This window comes from Fundulus heteroclitus, chromosome 18, assembly GCF_011125445.2.
Source record: "Fundulus heteroclitus isolate FHET01 chromosome 18, MU-UCD_Fhet_4.1, whole genome shotgun sequence".
NCBI lineage: Eukaryota > Metazoa > Chordata > Actinopteri > Cyprinodontiformes > Fundulidae > Fundulus > Fundulus heteroclitus.
The window spans coordinates 29832737-29854638 of record NC_046378.1 but is presented as its reverse complement, the minus strand read 5'-3'; the positions used below and the strand labels follow the sequence as shown (position 1 = coordinate 29854638).

General features: G+C 39.0%; 1 protein-coding gene across 3 annotated transcripts in view; it reads right to left on the bottom strand.

The window, feature by feature from the left end:
* Positions 1-21902, bottom strand: part of robo1 (roundabout, axon guidance receptor, homolog 1 (Drosophila)) — a 494194-nt gene that overhangs the window by 320901 nt on the left and 151391 nt on the right. For 2 of the 3 annotated variants that reach the window (XM_036149997.1, XM_036150000.1), the window contains exon 1: positions 15825-16186. The exons of the other annotated variant lie outside the window; for it this stretch is intronic. The gene's annotated coding sequence lies outside the window, so the exon portion shown is untranslated. Of the gene's footprint in view, positions 1-15824; positions 16187-21902 lie in introns of those variants that run through there. 3 annotated transcript variants of the gene reach the window in all.

The following is a 21902-nucleotide window of genomic DNA, read 5'->3' as shown; positions in this document are numbered from 1 at the left end:
TGTGGAGCTCATTACATTTAGAAGGAGGAGGATAATGTTTGCCTTGTAGCACAGAATAATTACACAGATAGAGGTCTAATGTGGCCCAGCACGGCTAAATGGAAGCAGTATTAGAGAGAAAAAATACAGGAAACAATTTTAATGGATCGATAAAGTAGATTAACTTTGATTTTCTGAAATCTGTCTTTTTTTTCCCAAAAGGCTAGCAAATGTCTATCTCTACTCCGTATCTGATCATCTTTGTGCATTGTGAAGATTAGGAAATTCTTACAATCTACAAAATATAACTGCATTAGAAATGTCTACATGTATTTGTTTTATTTATCATGGAATGCTTAATCTTTATTAATGCGTTATGATTTAGCTAACATAATTTTAGTTCAGTTTATTTACATACAAATTACATCTTAAGGTACTTCCTAAAAACAGACAGGTTTGTTTAAACTCAATTGCATTAAATCTAAGTCAGTACATTTCATTTCAATTCATTCAGTAAGTGAAGACATGTTAATGTATGGCAACCAGCACATTAGATTAAATCTTTATTTAAATGCTCTGTGTTATCCTGAACTGGACTAAGAATGATGTTTAAGCACTTATTAGCTATATTATGCACAATTCCTTATACCACAATCTTTTAGCCTTAGAAGTAGGGATGTCCCAATACTAGACCATGCCTAAAGTAGAAACTTTCTGTGTGGAAGTTGTTTTAAAGTGGAGTTAAAGAGATGCAAGCTTTTAGAAGGAAACTGTATTTTATATGACCTCCCAAATTATGTTTGTGGTGTATTCAGCCTGCAAATGTGTGAGAGAGCAAAACTTTCAGCAGAAAACTTGAAGACTGAATGTATTACAACAAAGTCGCTCTGTTTAATCGTGTTGATCTGCTTGCCACTGAGTTTTCTGGATTAGTTGACAGTATCATGGAAATCTCAGAGTTAATGTAAGGATAGACATTCTCTATCCTTAGGCCTTCTCTAACATTAACAATTAATAGTCTAATATGCAATTTAAAAAAAAAAATTACAATTATATGGTATTTATTTAAAACAAACTGCGATAGACTGGCAACCTGTCCGCGGATGTACCCCGCATCTCGCCCATTGACAGCTGGAGATAGGCAACAGCACCCTTCGCGACCCCACAAGGGATAGACATGTGGAATGGATGGATTTAAAATAAAATTTTCACCGCAATAAAACTCGTATGATAGTATGACGTAACATCTGCCTTTACCTTTGCTCTTAAAAGTTATTGTAAATGCTGTTTTGATAACTTTTCTATGTCAAGAACTCTGACTCTACCAGAATTAGTATCAACTTGGTCATAGCTTTACATAAACAGGAAATCACAAATCTGCTATAAGATTATAATTGGTGAAAATTTTACTTAATTTGAGTAACAAACTGGGACTTGGTATCAGTAATAACTACTATTAAATCACTAAAACTTGAATTGTGGACAAAAATATCCTGATATGACAGAAGTGAAACTTAACAGTAGCATGCAATGTAACTTTATAAAAACAAGCTTAGGAAACACAGATTTATTATACCCCTAGCATTAGACTGTTACGAATGCTAATACCTGTAAACAAAATAAAAATGAAAATGAAAATACACCATAATTAAGTAACAACCCTGTACATGAAAAAAAGGAGTCAATATAAAGTTATTAGGAATTATCATTCTGATATGGTGGGAGACATCTCCCAGATTGTGTCTATTTGTGTCAGACAATCATTTTCTTAAATGGCATTACCGAGGACTGATATGCTGTTTTTCATGCTCAGTCATCCTCAGTTTTCCATTTTGAGCATGTTTGTCCTTTCTTCAACTTTATTTCCTGGGCAAACGACAGCAACATGAAAAATGTGTCCAATAATGGACTCCCAGCATCCAGTTAGTCACACTAACGACATTAGTGTTGTATACTGACAAATCTTAGCAAGACTTTGGCTTTTACAGCTGTCTAACAAGACAATGGAATCATTTTCCGAATGTCTGCCACAGTATGTCACAGTTTAAAAGATTACTGAGAAAAACCATTATCACAGTCCCTCTCATTCTTCCAGATGTAGATGGATGTCTTCTGCGGCTGATCCTGAGCAGTTCATTACAATAAGCAGCAAAGCCTTGACGAAACCTTTAGAAAGGGATGGGAGTAGAGCATCTAGGGAGGACAAACACTTCCTTAGCCCACTGGGAGAGCAATCCGGACATTGTCATCTGTCTTAGTTATACAGGAGTGAGACTTGCTGACACAGAAGCAGTCTGTGGCAGCCCGTGCAGCATCTGAAATGTTTTATGATGCCACATTTAACAAACTCATAGAATCTCTCAGAAGCTTATTTAAAACATTATAGGAAACAGATGGCGAAAGTAAACAGGTTTTTGGAGGGCCGTTGATCGTTGCTCAGTAGATGGAATTCAGAAGAGCAGAAATCGCCTCGATACAGGCGACCTCCGACCCCGCATATCAGCGGATGCTATTTTGGGGAGTTTAAGGGTGAACGGGGTCATGTTGGAGAGATGCACGGATATGAGAAGTCTGGGGATAGAGGAGAGCCAGGAGAAAGGCAGGACAAGGGCGTCACCGCAGTGAGGTCTCGCTCAGTCACCCAAGGGCTGGCCGTGTTTACGGACCTGTCAGTAACGCGGTGCAGCCACTCCCAGGAGACACGGGCCACCAGGGTGATGGGAAAATAATAGCTCCTTCTGTCAGAGCTTCAGGGGACAAGGGGTCTGATGGACATCAGTGGGAATAAAAGCCAGCCTGTGGGACACATCCCATCCAACACTTAAATACAGTCCCTCCTGCATGCCGTTGTCGATATTAGTCACTGTGTGTCTTGGTGCCAATTCTGTGGTAATGAGTTAAATGGGGTCACATCTGAGGATGTTTTGTACATGCAGAGCCCACAAAAGGCTTAATTTAAGAAGCAGAAAATGAATGATGCCATTTTTCTGTCGTTTGCTTCCCAACTCTGAAACCTCCAAATAAAATCCAGTCCATCAAGCTGCCTCACCTGTGCATAATGTTATCACAGTACAAACATAGCTGTTCTGTGAAGCCCTCAGAGGTTGTTTTTTTTGGGCACACTACGTAAAAAAACTGCACAACGAATAGCAAGGATCACACCAGACAGATCAGGATTAAAGCTGTGGAGAGATTTAAAGCAAGGCTAGGCTATAAAGCAAAATCCCAACTCACAAATGGTAAAAATGGACTGAACTTATATAGCGCTTTTCCAGTCATGCTGACCACCCAAAGCGCTGTACACTAGAGCCACATTCACCCAGTCGCTCTCACTAACGCACACACATTTATACACCGAGACGCAGCTCGGTAGGCAACTTGGGGTTAAGTGCCTTGCCCAAGGGCACATCGACATGTGGCAAGGGGAAGCTGGAATCGAACCCACAACCTTCTGGTTGCCAGACGACTACTCAACCTATCTTGATAGGTTGAGTAAAGCTCAGTTCATGAAAGGAGTATGAAAATATTGCAAACCTACCTAAACATCACACACCTAAGCTAACAGGTGTGTGGCATTTAGGTCACATAGGCATTTATGCTTGGCAAGGAGAGCATTAATCAGATAAATAGTCAACAGGCCAATAGAGAAGCTGCAGAGATCCAGTGCTCAGGGTTGAGTCTTTATTGACTTGTTCACTCCGCAAATCTGGTCTTAATTGAAGAGTAACAAGAAGAAAGCCATGGTTAAAAGAAAGCAATAAGAGACATTGTTTGGAGCCTACCACAAGTCATGTAAGGAACACAGGAAGCACATAGAAGAAGGTGATCTTTAATTTTTTAGCCTACCTGCCTAAATCTTTTGGTCTATATCTGTGTGGCAGAAAAACTAACACTACTGATCCCCTCAACACCCCAGCCCTGCTTTGACACATGGTTTTAGCGGCATCATGTTGTTGGCCTGCTTTTCTTGGAAGGGGGGGAAGGAAAGCTGGACAGAGTTGGTGGGAAATAAAAGCAAAAGTCTTTACACGAGTGCAGTTCCACCTTCCAGGACAGCAGCTTCAAACATACAGTACAGCTAGCGCTTCAGTGAAATGGTTTAGAACAAAACTTGTGTGTGGGAACAGTTCAGTCAAAGTCCAGATCTTATTCCAAAAGAGAATTTGTGGCAAGGTTGAAAAAATGCTGTTTACTGATGCCCTGCTTCCAATTCGACAGAGCCCTTGTGTGAGAGCCAATAATCCTTTGGCCAAATACGGTATATTAAAGAGGCCATGTAATCTCAGGAGGAGTTTCTAAAACACCGGATGTTCACTTGTTTGCCTTCTGCATTTTTGGTTTAAGTTTAACTAAGTGGATGTCTAATCATGATGAAAAGGACTGCAGACAAGTGTGACTGGTTTGATCAGTCTGAATATTTTCAAGTCTCCACAAGTTTATCTTCAAATTGCAAAGAAAATACACAGCAATCAATGGCTTTCTGGCAGAACGGACATCGATATATCCCCAGCTCTGAGTCCTGAACTTAACATAAACCACTCCACTACTTAGATTTACAAGGAGCTATGAAGAAACACAGTGCCAATGTAGAGTAAGCCGACCCACTGGTGATAAACAGAATCGGAAACCGCTGCACCATCCATAAAATCTGACTCTAAATCAGGGTGAACTTCCATTAAAGGCTCGAACGATAGCCTAGTGGAGCTCATCATTAGTACAAACACTCAGAAAATCATGGGGTAGCATCTGTTTTCTGCACATCCTCCCACATCAATGCTCAGAGACGCGGGCCTCAGGGAAGGGGGGCGTGCAGACGGCTATTCCCCTGCCCCATCACCATGAATAACAATCGCTACCTCCAGGTAATTAAAGGGGACAAACGATGTCCACGGGGCCACGCCGAGCCCATCATTAGTAAGGCACAACTACTGCAGGATGTGTACACACAGGAGGAGAAAGGGACTCCTCGCACATCCATTCAGGAAACATAATGACCATTGATTTTGAGTGGTCCATGAGACAGAACATTTCAGCGCATCTATTGCACAGATTAATCCATGTAGGCTACCTTTTTTTTGTGCCTTTTTTTTACCTACCATCAACAATGAATGATGCGCACACACACACACACACACACACACACACACACACACGTGTTAGGCTTTGTGCTCAGCTGCCTCAAAGAGGGTGTCTACTGCCTTTGTCTCGGCCAGGGGCCCAGACACAATGCTGCGCTGCATAGTGATGACCGTGCCTCTGTTATGGATCTCACACGTGCCTCGTGCATCTCTCACAAAGACAGATGGAAGTTTAAAAACGCACCACGCAAATTAATGTCAACACAACACATGCACAATTAGAGAGGAAATCTGACTCCGGCGGAGAATGCACAGATTGCACATCTGCGGCACAAACAGGCAATCAAAAATCAGCTAAGTGCGTTCACTTCCTTGTGCCATTTGGAACTGGGAATTGACAACAAACGTAGGGCTGGTGCAGGGCGGGCGCAGCTTTGATTCTCTGTTTAAAGACCTGAGACCAAACTGAAAGTGACAATGTCGCCTTAATGTTGTGATATAACCTGATAGATCTAAAGCTGGTAAAATAAAGGTCCGATTTAAAAAAAAAAAAAAAAAAAACATCAGTCTGCAAGTGGTGCTCCACAAATAGGTAGAGCAGCAAGGTCAGAAAGCACAACCTTTTTAAGTAACATACTGTATGCACGTGTCAATAAAAACGCAGAGGGAGTCATTATTGCTAGCTGTCAGACCAGTAAAAATGGCGAAATATTGCACTTTTGTGGCCAAACTTTGTTGTTAGACATGTATTGAGAAGGCACTTCCTCTTTAGAGTCTTCTTCTGGGATGTTTTGGACATGGGCAGATCTTATCTGCACCTCCATCCAACGCGTAACACAAGAACTACATTGGTTCAGACGCACCTTAAGTACATGTATAAATGTATGGTAAATTTAAATGAGAACAAATGAATGCCGTGTGTGCCTCGGGGAGTTGGGGGCGGAAAACAAAAGGACTATTGAGAGCGCTGTTAATTTGTTATCTAAATGAAGGTAGAAAAAAAAAGACAGAAAAACAAAGCTTCGTTAAAAAAATGCAGAGGTGCTACTTTTGACTGCAAACCATAATACTGCACAGTGGTCTCACTGGGACCTGAAACTCAAGGTAAATTTGTGCCCATTTCAAGATCGCAGCATAAAAAAAACGACCCCAGTAACGGAGGGAAGGCTAGAAGCACATGGCAGTGCCAGTCAGAGACAGACAGTTGTCAAGGACTGTTCTTCAGGTACCAGGTTAGAGAAACAGAATGTTTTCCCTAACCAGTATAATAATAAAAAAATCTTCATTTGTAACTGACCGTCATTGATACTTTCAAATTAAATTTTTCCTCTGCATGTAACCCATCCCTTTTTAGGGAGCCAGTAGGCTGTCCCTGTGTGGCGCCTGGGGAGCATTCTGGGGCTAAGGGTCTTCTTCAAGGACCCAGAGTGGCAGTCTGTGAAGTTCGAACCAGGAACTTGCGGCCTCTCCAGGATGCAAGCGCCCTGCTCTAACCTCTCAGCCAAGACTCCCCCATAAACATGGACCCTCCCCCTGATATAACTCCCCCACCCCTCCCTCTGGCAACCCCTTGTATAAATGTCTGGTTATGCCACTGAATGTCACAACATTTATTTCCATCCAGAATTTCAGATAATGTTTTGCCAAGATATTGCAGAGATGATGGCCAAGTTGGATCATTGCACAAATTTCCCTCCAACACATCCCAAAGGTTTCGATGAGGTTTACACCCTCTAACTCTAGAACATAGATATCATTTTGTTGCTGTTACAATTTTAATTCATCAATCATTTGAGCAATTGTAGATTATTGTAATTGCAATCATTATTTTGACTGCATTATAATTTAAGAAGCATTTTTCTGAACACATTTCTTCCGCCAACAAGATTGCTCCCCACACTATTTTTGGTTGACAGATGCTAATAATTTGACCATTCTGAAACAGATTAACATGTTCTGACATTTTGAAGAGTAATCACTTTACCCGGCGTGTTTTGGAACTGTGGGAAGAAACCAGAGTACCTGCAGAGAATCTCCACATGCACGAGGAGAACATGAAAACACCAGGCAGAAAGACCCCAGGCTGAGATTCATCTCGCCCTGCTTGCTGCAAGGCGACGGTGCTACCAACTGTGTCACTGTGTAGCCATGTCAAATCCAGGTTGTGACTTTTTTTGTGGGGGATAGGCAGTGTATCAGTGCTGCGCAGTCAGAAAAAAAGATCAGCTTTGATTTGTGGTTTTAGTGATAACCGGGTTGCTGCCAAAATGGAGATTGAGGGATCCTTATTTTTTTCTGATCCACAACTGAAGCAGTTAATGCAGGTATTCATCAGAAAAAGGGAGGCAGGTAGATAAAGTGGATGAGGCCAAGGAAGCTACTGATGAAAAAACATTGGCTGTCAGTAGCCCTTTGCCATCTCAGCTCAACGTTTCCAACCGCTTTCCAATGCGGGACACCTCCGTATGAAAGACACCTTAAAAACCTCCAAAATGAAAAACTCCCCAGCGCCTCCCACTGGGATCCAAGCTGTTTTATGACTTTAAAACCCCTCTAAATAATGCAGCACTTTACCACAAGAGGAAACACAGAATAATAGACCACAGATACCCGGCCAAATGCTGGGTGGGGTGGGTGCCACTGGTGTAGAATGTGTCTGGGTTCTCATGTGGAGGTTTATCATTATGTGAGTGTGTCGCTGCTCACTGGGGGCCGGAAAAAAATCTAGAGATTAAGCAGAGCATTGCAGGGGGAGTTCCCCCCCCCCCCAACACCTGGAGAGAGATTTACTTTATGTTTCACTGAGGTGTGCGTGTAAAGCTGTGTGGATAACACACAGTTAAATTAAAACCTTGGCTAAAATGATGCTGTTAAAACAAGAGCCAGGGAAGAGCCATGTCTTTAGAGTGTTTCTTTTTTTTCTGTACTCAATAATTAGATTGAGGTGCTGCTCCTCAATTTCAAATCGTAATGCATCCCTGGTGGAAATTTACGTTTGCGCTGCTTAAATGTGAACCCCCACTCCAGGTTTTAAGCATTTTGCAGGTTCTAACGGGTTTTCTGCCAGGATGTCCCCTGCTGGAGGAAAGTTTCCACACAGCACAATGCTGATCGTGGTTCACCGTGGGTGATGTACAGTCCTTGTTTTGTGTCATCAACACGTTTGCGTATAGATCAAAAGATTCTATTTTGGTTTCATCTGACCAGACCACATTCTCTACATGCTTGGTCTTTCCCCTATTTGCTTGTGGCAAACTAGAAGCGACACCTCATTTGGTTTTCTTTAAAATATGACTAATCTTGCCACTCATCCACAAAAATTCTGAGTATATGACTAATAGTTGTACTGTCAACAGATTCTCCACTTGAGCTGTGGATAGCTGTATCTCTTCCAGAGTCACCTGAAGGGATCTTGGCTCCTTTGCACATTTATAACATTTATGCTTGACCTTTGACTTTTGGTGGATGGTCATGTCTTTATAGGTTTTGATTTTTGCTATAGTCTCAATATTTTCAGATGATGAATTAAACAGTGTTCTTTATTATCTTAAAAACGTTTAATATTGATTTTTAACCTAACATTGTTCTGATTGGAAGGGACTGAATACACACCAATGCTTCATTTTACTTGATGACTATGTGCAACTTTGTTCTATGTGGTAATAAGAATATATGTGAAAAAGTTTAAGTGGTGGTTTGAATATGTTTGAAAGGGCCTGTATTGAGTTGGACACCTTTTAGGATCATTTGCTTAAGAGCTCTTTATACATACATGAAATGGCTACACAATCTAAGTGTTCTGAGCTTATCCCACATTGTACCAGTGTCCACTCATTGTTTTAAATTCAATATTTAATTTTCACATGGCTTTGGTACATTTTTAGAACTGAAAATAATAAGCATCTTGTTAAAGTAAAAACAAAAGCTTTCTGCATCCACAGAACGGTGGCCCGAGCAATTATATTAGACATAGAACAGTTGAATGTTAGACTCCTTCATGCTGAGCTCGCTGACAGATCAAGCACTTATTATTTGATGGATAAAGCAGCTTAGAGCAGGTGAACAATACAAACCTTTGGGGAACAAAAACAGCTGCATTCCTTTGAGCATTTACTCCAACACTAAATGACAAGCAGCAAAGTTGCAAATCCCATCTTTCCTTTAAAAATAGTTGACACAGTGAAGCCCAGAACTGAGAATGTGAACACCAGCCAGCAATAAGGATCATGCTTTGTGTGGGTTACATCACGGTAGTTTTGGAGTGCACTCATCTAGAGACAAATCATTGAGCACACTCTCCGCTACATTTTCTATCTCTTCAATTTCACACTTTATGGAGCCCTACATCAGTTTGGAATTACACACTTTGTGTAAGACCCAATGCTTCTTCCATGACAGTAACGTCTAACAGCAAACACAAACCAAAGTAGCCCGACCATAAATACATGAGAGCAAAAAATACTATATCCCTCGTGCAGCCGGAGCTTAAATTGCTCAACCCTTCTTACAAATTAGGTTTATTGGCAAAATAAAAAAGTTAGCAGCTATTTGCAGTAAAGATATTCAATAAGACCAATTTAAAATGTAATTTCTACTAATAAAACACAAAATGGCACTTTTTATGACTATAGCAGTCTCATAATTTTTCAATCACTTTCAAGGAAAAGCATCTTTGCTATTAATCGGAGCTTTCTTCTGCTGTCAAAACCTGCTGTAAATGTGCTTCATAGCCAGGCACCAGCTTGTGGTAGAGTTCCTGATGAACTTTAGCCAACCCTTAATGGCTAAAAGTTTCCAGTCCTTTAATGTTCCTTGGTTTATGCTCCAGCCGCCTTTTTACAATCCTACAAGAGCATTTCAATAGGAATCAAGTCAGGCCCACTGAAAGTGATTCTAGTACCATTCAGGACTTTTTCTAAAACCAAACCTTAGTAGACTCTACAATGTGCTTAGGATCACGGTCCTGTTAGAAGTATCCAATGATGCCCAAAGCTTCAGCTTCCTACCATATGGCACAATGTTTTCTCCAAGGAATTCCTATGATTGAATTCATCTTACCCTCCACACACTGCAGGTTTCCAGTGCCGGCGGAAGCAAAGCTGCCCCAAAGCATCAGTGAGCTACCACGATGCTTACTACAGGCATGGCTTTTCAGCACATGTTTAATTCTTCCTCCATGAGACGTGCCACAGATCCATTACACGTTTGATCACCATCCTGTTGGTCAGACCCCGTAGCCCCTCTAGTTTGTGCCTTATTGTGGAAACTGAAACCTCAGCACCTGCTGGCAACCTATCTTGCTGCAGATCTCTTGCAGTCAGTTAAGGGTTTTGGACCACCTGCATTTGCAGGATTTGGGTGGCAGGCATTAAAAGTTTCCTCTTTGTAACTCACCCATTTGGCACAGCCAATGTTCCTTTAACTTTATACTTGTGACCAATACTGGCAGCTGTAGCTCTCAAAACTTTCGGGTTATTTTTGTATACCTTTACTTGGCCAAGATCTCTTGTATGAGTCTTTTGGACGTTTCTCTAAACTTAACCATATTTCTGAAATGCAAAGAAACCTCAATGTCAAACGTCCAGGTTATTTAGGTGTCTATCCATCTCAAGCGCATTTGATGCTACTAACACAGACCTTTACTGGTTCTAGCAGGCGTGCCAGAGTCGCACCGTTTTGCAAATGTAAGCTCTTTTGAATAATTATGTTTAGCGGTTAGAATAATGTCAAGACTGGGGTGGTCTCTAAAAGTAGGATCTTGCTTGTTGAATTTGGATGAATTTTAGTGAACTTTTTAAACTTTTCTCGTGTAATTTGTTCATTGTTTAGGGTTATATGGAAAAGATCACTACAAAGTAAGGCAAATTGTGAAGTAAAAATTAAATGATGCATGGTTTTCAAAAATGTTTAAGGGTAAAAATCTTAAAAATTGAGCTGTACATTTACATTCAGCCCCCCTGAAGCTTAGTTTGATACATTTTTAAGTTTTAGCACAGATTCTCTGGGCCATTTTCACAGATGAATGTGCTTTGATCTAAACCAAATTTGCCTTTTGCTCTATGTTTACAGCCATTTTCTTTTTGGTAGATAAATCTCTGCCCTAGTTTTAAATATTTTCCTGCAACCAATATGTTTTCTTTGAGTATGGCCCTGTATTTAGCGCCCACTATTTCCCCATGAACTCTGGCCCCCTTCCCCCTGATGAAAAGCAGCTCACAGCATCGTGCTGCTACCGTCATATGAAGAAACTGTGAAATTAAGTCAACAGAATCAGCACACAACTCTTTGACTTTTAATAAGTGTTTTCTTAGACATGGATTCTTTGTATCTGTTTTTTTTTTCACAGAAGTATTATCCAATTCATTTTAAATCACTTCTTATTGTTAAATATATTTTAATTTAGAACCAAGAAGCAGAATATTACCATGGCTTACATGCAGTGGACATCCCAGAGCAAATTTACCCCTGGCTACATTTTATTTGGGCGCAACAGAGTCAAAGGTGCCAAGTATTAACCAATGTCATGTTTTCATGGTTTTGATTTGTTTTAAAAAAGTAATTTGTTATTTCTGACCACTTTATAGCTGAAATATGCTTTTTTATTTATTACATAATATACTAAAGAAATATATTGATGGTTTAAATATTTTTGGAAGACCCTGTAAATGAGGACGTGGCTCTGTGCACATGCATAAAAGCACATTGTGACAGATTTTCCCAGCCATCCCCCAGGTATTTACCAGCATCGAACTCCACATGGTGCTGCAAAACTGTGTTTTATTTACAGATCAGTCGATCTCCTTGAGAGGCAATCATAGATTTCTTAATCTCCACATCTTTGATCACCATCTCCTCTTCTCACACTGCTGACTCCATCTTTTCTGCTTTCCCTGTTTTTGATGCCTTAATCTGTTTCTCTTCTCACGTTTTTTGAGACTGACTCAAATCAATAGAACTGTTTGCCTTATTCAAAAACCTTTTGAGCTATTTGGAACGATTTAAAATGAATAACTGGCTATTAGGGGGCAGTTTTGCAATGATTTTCTTGAAGGGCCTATAAGGAAAGTTTGAAAGCGCCATCATCTGGCAGTGCACCCTATATGGACTACAAAAATCCCATCAGAAAAGGTTCATTGTTTTCCATCAGACATGACTAATTGACTCGCCACCACGGGTGACTGACATGCCATCCACAGGGCACCGAAATGAGAGCATCATGTGAGAATGATGAGACCTGATGACAACTAGCAGCACTTGACCTTTTGCATGTGAGGTCGGGTTTCACAGGGAACAGGATCCCCATGATGTCGGAGCCACAGCCTCAGGGCTCTGTGTGGAGAAGCCACAGACGGATAACGTGGGGGGGCACTGGAGTTTTTCAATCAAGCAGCCTTGCAGGACACTGGTTTTCATGAGTTTTGACAGGGGAATGAAAAATAAAAACAATAAAATGAAAATCAATCCTCATCAGCCTTGGGGCATTCAGGCATCTTTAGGATGGAGCAAGATGAAGGAGAGGGATGGCAACTTCCTTTATCATTTGTACCTGACAAGAGGTTATTATGTGTTTTTTTTTTGTGTGTGTTTTTTTTGTCTAGACAGAAAATGCTTCCTGTGCTAAAAAACGTGGAGGTTTTGTCCATCTTTCTTAAATCTCTTACAGTCTCTTTACCAGTGAATACAAATGAGCGACAATCTTTCCCAAACAGGAATAGTGACTGCAAGCGCAGCCTTAAATCAGCAATGCAGTTCTGAGGGATTTGTAGGCAAAAGCCTCTGTCTCTCTCAAATAATCATTATTCACACAGTAGTTAGTGTTGTTGGTTTAGCTCACTGGGTATTAATGTCCTCTCCGTTTTTCTGCTTCCTGTCCCACTTCCCAAATATCACCATAATCCTGTTAGATGAAATCTATTAATGTTCTTATTCAGACAGCCACGCAGTTTCCAAGTCTGCCGATAAGCCCAAAACTTGCCATGAAGGCATATCTAGTCTTCCTTTCTGGATTAGAGAGACTTATTGAGACAACCACAGACATGTGACTAGCGGCCTGCATAGGACAGCCACATCTTCAACATATAAACAAGGAGATAAAGCCACGTTTTGGGTCTTTTCTTCTTTTTTCCCTGAGCCATAGACTGAATTGCTCACGTATTCCTGCAGAGCTTCATTTATTCCAGTTTTAGAGCACAATTTCACCAGTTTATTGCAGGGTAATGTTTCCTCTTCAACATATTTTCACAAAAAAAGGCACTGAATATCTCCAGTGAAAAAGAAGAGATAAACAGAAATGCGTAATTAAACAACCACATTATTAAATCAACAAATACATCAATTATAGCACCACATGTACAAGCAACATTTTCTTTATCAAAACTATGCCTTTTATATAGTGAAGGTTGGGAAATTATTACATAGTTAAGTGTTTTAGGGAGACAGCATGTAACGTATGCGCTAACTGTATGACAAATTTGAATGAAATTACTGTATCACAGTATTTACACAAAAGTTAAAAAACATATCACACATACTGCACAAACAGAAAAGCAACAACTATCTTCACTGCTGCTAAAATTGCATTCACTGATTGTATTCATAAAAAGTTATATTTCACATATCCTGGTTATTTTTGAAAATTGCCAGTAAATTTAGCAGTAGCTATTCTTCACAGTTTGATGCAAAGAATAATCAAAAACTTTGGAGATATAGTCTATTTGGAGCAACACAAATATAACTAATTTTAGCTAGTTAATGGATCATGCTGTCTGTTCTTGTAGCCAGTCTCCAGTCTGCTGCTGAAGAGGCATACTGTTCTTACTTTTAAACAGCATTACCTTAGTAACAGTGACATGTTGTGCTGCTTTGGTTTCTACCCCATGACATCCATTTGTTTTAGAAACATTCCCATTTGTCTTTATGAAGTTTTCTTTCATCCATCTGACATGTAGTGTGCAGAAACAGGTGGGAGAGGATCATGAGATCCATGGATAATGGGTAGACTCTGGTCACTACATCAGTTTTGTTTTTAACTGTACCTTTTTATTACTTTGGGATACTCTGTAACCAGCTCATGACAATTTGAGAGCAAACTGTTCTTCTGTTGGCTGCAAAAGCCAACAGAAAGAGGTATTATAAATGCCTAATCCTAATATTAATAATAATCCCAGTTTTAGTGTTTTTTTTTTTTTTTTTGTTAAGCCTTACAGCAACAGATCTGCAAAACTTGCATAACAAAACATATTACATTTAAAAGAGACATAAATCATATTATATCCAGTCTATTTGAAAATCCAACTATTTTTACATGTCTGTTTCCAAATAAGCCTTTTAATATACAGGATGACCAATGGTGGTCACTTAATATCCTGGGATGACAAATTCTAAACAGAGTTTCAGGGGTTTAACTCGACCTTATTGAATCAGGGAGATGGTGGCAGAGCGTGGAATGAGTGACTGATATGTGATGGTGGCACACTGTGAAGAACACAACAAAATGATCTAAGTCCATAAATAAATAAATAAAGATTGTGTTGGGAAATTGTATTAGGAATAAAAATCTGTGGCAGAGGTGGGGTTGAGGAGCAGCAGGGTTGCTATCAAATGTATTGTGGTGTTGATTACCCTTTGGTGGCACCACATTATCTATTCAAAAGATCTACTGTGAGAAAAAAGTAACATATAATAAAATAATAAAATGACCTGTGTGTCTTTAAGAAATGACTTATTGTGTAGATTGTCTCTGCCATTTGCAGCAAAGAATGATTGGACTAATGCGGTAGAGAAAGGAAGCACAAGGGAGTAGAGACAGCGTGGATAGCTCTCCATCTTTCTCTAACAGCTTTCCACATGTCTTCCCGAAGTTCAGTGTCACATTAATCATGTAATTTATCGAATGATTTAAAAAAGAAAGCCTTCTGAAAACGGACGACAGTTACAATCGGTTATATGTAGGATGCACTACTTAAAGTTGGGGTTTTAAAGTAAAACAAAAACTATTGTGCAGCTGTTTTGTCTCTGGAGTCCATCAATGCAAAGGTAGACAACCAAGAAACGATCAAAACAATTTATGATACTTTGCATATCACTACTGATAAAACAGCAAGAGAACCTCTACTGAATTCTCTTCCGCATGTGATACCCGCTGGGATCCCGCATCCGTTCTGCAAATCAGCGCGCAGACAAAGGATCATTGACTTCTAACAGATTCACTGACAAAAAGAAGCCTCCTAACGTTTAGCCTTTGAAAGCCCAAATGTCTGCCAGTAGAAACGACAGCTTGTGCGCGCATCTAAGCCTCGTTTCCTTTTTTCTTCCTCTTCCTCGATTCGTCAAGCCATGTGGCCAGCTGGGAAACTTTCAGCACTACGGAGAAAGAACAGCTCCGGGAGAGCAGCGCGAGCGTCCTGTCAGTCTGTCAGTCAACAGGCTGCTTTGACAAGTAAAGCACACGCAGACATGCACACAAGTCTCCAACAAGAAAACGCATTTAGAACAAACCCATCTCCCAATAAAATCAAACATTTATATCGAATTCTGCATTTAAAAGTGTTATACATGTACTAAAAACTCCACTTAGCGCATTGACACAAACATTTACGCATTTCCCCATATCCTGATGTTATGCGTTCTCAGGATTCGGATAAGCTGCAGCTCATTGTGTATGAATCATGCAGACAAAACTGCACCGGCAGAAAGCGTTTATCAGCGTGCTGTGAGCGCTCCTATACCCAACAGCACTCCCTAACAGAGAAGGTAAACTGTACTCACCTCTCGCAAAACGATGCAAAGCTTCAAACAAGCCTCCCTAAAAGAAGAACAGCTCCATACCGGCGGCTCGGGAAAACTTTTGTTTGCTGCGCGCCCTGTTAAGAACGGCACCGGCGGAAAGATACGCGCAGTCTTCAACTAGTGACAGAGCGGCTTCAGCGGAGACGAGACGTCCGCTTTCTTAAAGACGAACCATTGTTAAGTCAGACAAAAGCAGAGTCACTTGATAAGTCTTCTCCTTTTGGTAGAAAACCATATGCGCTTATGGGGGCTACAGGGTGGTTAGTGCAGCGGGGGCGAGAAGAGAGCCAGGCGCATACAAATGTATCCATGCTGCTTTTGCAGAGAACAGCAGCGTCAGCCTCCCTGGGTCCTAACGCTGCGCAAACAATGGCACCAGAATGCATTTGGCCACAGGATTTGGTTCCTAATCTATGGGCACAAAACGCAGCGGTTTGCGAATCACAATGTTGCCAAATGCGATCTTTTTTTTTTTTCTTTTTTTTCTAAGATTACTATATAAAAACCCATAAAGAATAGATAAATCCCAGACCGTGAAGAACAGTGTTTTTCTTTATTTTATGACGACTCTTCATTGATACTCAAACTCAGAAGATCTCTGTTGTCTAAAGCCTAAAAGCCCAATATTGAAGAGCAATAAGCCCTGGTGTTGGTAAAATTGAGTCCTTAGTAAGAGCCGACCCAAGGCAGAAGCAAGTTAAGCTGTTGCCACCGGATCACCAGGAGGACCCAAGGAGAGCCTGATTTCCTTCACGGAATATATTTGTTCATCTCAATAAGTCAGAATTCCATAAAAGGTATTAATTATTTCAGTGATTCAATTTCAAAAATTTATATCCATATTTTATAGATTAACTGCATACAGTGATACATTTTAAGCATTTTTTTTTCCAGTTAATTTTGACTACCATGTCTTCCAGCCAATGAAAACCCCAAATTATGTCAATCAGATATTTCACATGGACCTCAAATAAAAATAATTCTGTGCCTCATATGGTGAGACACAGGGATCAAAATAATAAAAAGACAAAAAAAAACTACTTTAAAAGAAAGGTTAGAGCACAGAGTAGCTGGATCTTTTTATTCTTTGCCAAGGAGACACTTCAGACAAGAAAAACAATAGTTGTAGATCTTTTCCTGTATACATTTGAGTGTGGTGGCTTTGAAGCAGCACCTTCAGCTGCAGTTCATGGATGTAATCTGCCAAATTCTTGAATGCGCTATACAACCTCTTAGGGCTTAAGTTATTCATATTACCTGCACACCTTTCTCAACCACACGTTTTCCTTTCACTCAACTTTCCATTCAGATGGTTGGATACAGCAGTCTCTTAACAGCCATCTTCAACAATATCCTTTAGAGGCCATGCATATGGATTATGTCAGTGGCCATCGGTCACGTCAACAATGTCCCCTATGTTTGAATGGAAACCATAACATTTCTGCATAAAAAATTATATACATATTTCCTCAAATTTCTGGGAAACTAGTTGTTTTGTTTCGATAAGCTGTAATCAGTCAAACTCATCAAAACAGTCAGAAATAAACTACTAGAGTAAGGGGAAGGTTTTATTGTTGTATGATATGTATTTATTTTTTGCCTATTTACTTACTATTTTATTAATACAAATTAAATTAAAAAGTCAAAGTTTTAACTGTTTAAACCTCATTTTAAACTTTAAAATAATACAATATGTTTACAGCCAAATCTCATGTATTTAAGTAACGAAGAGGTAAAAAAGAGAGTTTTGAGGAAAAAGATCAGGTTTTGTGCATTACCTTTACCTTTACAATCTTTGAAAATGAAACATTTCAAAGGTTGGGGTATAACAAGTTCAAAATCTCAGGAGCTGGAACATATTTGTTTGTAATGTGTTTTGTTTGAAGACAAAATGTCTCTCTCACCCATAAGAAAACATTATTGAAAGTACAAAAGATTGGCTTCAAAATAGAAATTCTGTATTAATGCATTTATGTATTCCATCATCCCCTCAAATCACCCCATCACCTCATGCATGATGCTGCCCGTCTCTTTTCTTCCTGCATCGACTATTCACTTACAATACCATTTTGTGTTCCAGTATTTGTACTTATTCAGTCTTATGTTTCTTTAAAATCTCATGTTTTTCTAAAAGTGTAAATATGAATATAACATCTGCTCCTGTCAGTCATTACACAGGCAGACTCTTTGAAAGGGACTGAACAGAGATTTGGGTTACCTCTTATCCTCCCATCCATTCTCAAGGTCTGTATGGCCAAGAGAGGTCATGTCCAGGGGGAGAGCAGAACAAAGATAATTCCTAATTCCACTCTCAAACTCATAATCCAAAAAAAGCACATACCAAGAACTATATGTTTGCTTTCTATCTAATGGCTTACAAGTATGATTCATTATAGTTTTGACTAATTGATTTCAGGTCTTTGTTTAGTAGCATGTGTGACAAATGATTGTGAATTATGTTAGACAGCTGCACTTTTTTCCAAGTATAAACAGTGTTGTGATTTGATGTAAAGTGATAATCATTTCAAAAACAAAAAAGAAAAATTAATTGCACAGTGACCTGAATGACTATAGCTTTTTTTCATTAATACTTTTTGCATGAATATTTTTGCATGAATATTTAAAACTGTGAACAATGAAAAAATATTCAATCCAAGATTGACCAGTCTACATATCCAGGCTTACATGCTTGGATCATTTAGAAATGGTCCAAAAAAAATTAATAAAAATATTATATTATCATCATCATTATTATCATCATCATCATCATCATCAATAATAATAATAATAATAATAATAATAATAATAATAATAATAATAATAATAATAATAATAATAATAATAATAATAACACACTCTTGATTTAAGGTGTAATAAATATGTCTTCAAGAATTCTTGTTTAGTGGTTAAAAATCCAGGTCACCTCTGACCAGTCTACAGACTGTATTTCATACTTTAAGAGATGATCAAAACTGGTTTAAAGACAAGTGAGATATCATTTTAAATCAGTATGAACTAAAATGTACAAATCAAATAGCAACATCATGTTTATTTATCCTCCAGTGGTGTACGGCTATATTTTCTTAAAGATGATTCACTGGAACAACACTGGGAGAGCATTCACTCGTGATTGACTAGAGAGTAAGCAGAAAAACAAGGTCTAGAGGCAACTGACTTTTTAACTTCTTTTTGATTGCTCATGTCTGATAGAACGGCTCTCTGGGCAGTGAGTCATATCGCCCATATCAAAACCATCTCTGATGAATATGCGTCACAGCTGGGCAAGATAGATTAGCAAAATGATAAAAGTTGTTCACAGGTTTAATGCAAGAACTAGATGTGAACCTTAACATCAATTAACCAGTGACTTTCTGGCTGATTTAGGATTGTAGCACATAGTGATGACTAATAATTCTGTTCTTCAACTCATATTTGCAATTTTTTCAATGGCTAATAACCTCCAATGTAACCTTTGTTTTTTGACCCAAACACAAACATATAATTCAGATATGGGTGTCTGTGACATATGACCTCAAAAGCATCCAAACAAACAAACAAAAACATCTTAAAAATTAGGACAATTTATGTGGGAAATTTACTGGCCCAATTTTACAAAGACATTTGCATACAATACATCCCATTTATTTGTCATACCACTTTGACACATTATAACAGCAATCATGTATTGGGATTTTAAGTGATGGACCACCAAGTACCTGATTGTTGTGAAGTGAAAGAAAAGGGAGAAATTGCTTTCAAGTTTTAAAAGAAACTGAGATGTGCAGTCTGTATTTGCATTCAGCCATCTCTAATTGGATAACATCAAAAGGATGATAATTAAATAAAGTCCATCTTTGTGTTAGTGAATCAAGAGCACAAGGAAGACTCATCATGACTCATCAGAATGTTCAGTGTTGAAGTTAAGGGAAAGTTTGAACCAAAATACATTATCCTGAGCTTTGAATGTTCAAAAGAGCTATGTTGAATCTATTTATCTGAAAATGTGGAGTATAGCACAACTACAAACCCACCAAGATACGGATGTCCGCCTGAACTGACGGGCCTGGCAAGAAAATTGTGAATCAGAAATGCAGAGATGCCCATGCTGACTCAGAATAGCTACAGACATCTAGAGCTCAGATGAGAGAATCAACAATTAACATGTCAATATTTAGTAGTACTTTCCACAAATATGGAAGAGCGACCAGAATAAATAATATCTGTTTTAAGTTTGCCACAAGCTATGTAGGAGATGCAGGAAACTGTGGTGGATGGTGCTCTGGTCAGACGAGGGTGGAGAGTCAGGAGTCAGGAAGGGGACCCCAGACTTCACCATGGTTTCATTTGGTGCTGGTGGCATCATCATAATGCAAGGATGTTTTTCTTTTGCATTTTTTTTTTTTTTGTATTTATAAAGTTAGGCTGACCATGTTTCGATTTGCAAAAAAAAAAAAAAAAAATAAATAAACACTTTATTGATGCTTAATTGATTCTTAAATAAAATTGGATTACTTGAAGGGGACTTGCAATTTTAACATATTTAAAGTATGAATTATGTGTAGTTAGAAAGAATAGTTAAATATCAAACTTTAGATAACCTCTCATAATGACTTTAGAATTTTCTGTAAATAACATAACATAGACTAGAATATAGATTGTATTAGATAATTAACCTGTAATGATAGCTCACTTTTTCAGTGAAAGGGGACCAATAAAAAAATTAAAAAATCAATATTCTGAGATAGTAAGTATTCTATTATTTTCTTCTCAATATGATAAAAATAAAAAGCAGCAGTGTCACAAAGACAATTACTGAAGAAACTTATATGTACTCTAGTCTTTAGATGTAAATTGTAAACTTCAGGAGAAATAGGAATAGGTCCAACAGAATTAACATCCTAGGAGAGAAAATGGAGGAGTATAAATATCTTGGTGTTCACCTGGACAATAAACTGGATTGGAGACGCAACTGTGAAGCTGTCTACAAGAAGGTATAGAGTAGACTGTACCTTCTGAGGAAGCTTAGGTCCTTCAGGGTTTGCATCAAGATGACACAAATCTCCTATAAATATATTGTGGAGAGTGGGATCTCCTCTGCCATCATCTGTTGGCACTCTAAGGAGGTCATTGATCGGTGAGCTAGAGATGGGCAGTTTCTGTGCTGTGGTGGATGTGGAATCTAGATTGAAAAATTTCAAATGGCAGAGAGGTGTGAAGATGTTGGTTGAGTTGGGATATAACTGAGCGTTCCGGGCTATTTGAGAGTAACAGAAGGTTTGAGATGGATCCAAAGTTGTCAAGGTGATCAGGGTTGAGGCCAGGTTTTTTTCGGGAGGGGTGTAATGGTGGAAAGTTTTTGTGGGGATGGGACGGAACCGGTGATAAGTGAAGTGTTTATGATATGAGTTTTGAGAGGGAATAGGGTGAGAATACAGGTTTTATGGTGGGGAGACGGAATTGGGTCAAGATGACAAGGTGAGAATTTTATGTTTATGAGAAGTTTGGTGGTGTCTGACAGGGGAGAGAAAGAACTAAAGCTGTGAATGATTTGGATTTTTGTATGAAAAGATATCAGGAAGTTATTGCACTTTTCTGTTGTGAATGTTGAGGTAATGTTAAGTTGTGGTTTGGTGAGTTTTGTAAATGTAGAAAATAGAGTCTGGGGGAATTAGAATGGATAAAGTCCGAGTAGAATTTGCAAGATGGAGTCCTAAAATTGAGAAAAAGTTTCAGCAGTATCCTCACATATACTATGATCAAACGTTTGACCACAAAGCCCTTATGTTTAAACTGATCTTGCACCCATACAACCCTACTTCTTGAACCAGTGGCGTGTTATTGTTGTTCAAGCAATATGACATTGAAAGTCAGCTGAAGTTCATATCCATTTGCATTCACTTGCTGTGCCTGGATGGCAAAGAAAACTGAGGAGTCAGCAGCCATGCTTGATATGCAGGATAAGCGCCTACATCTGCAACTTGTTAATCATATAACAAGAAGAAAGCAATGACACACAATGAGGTCATGGATTATTCCCGAACAGGAGAACAACACTTG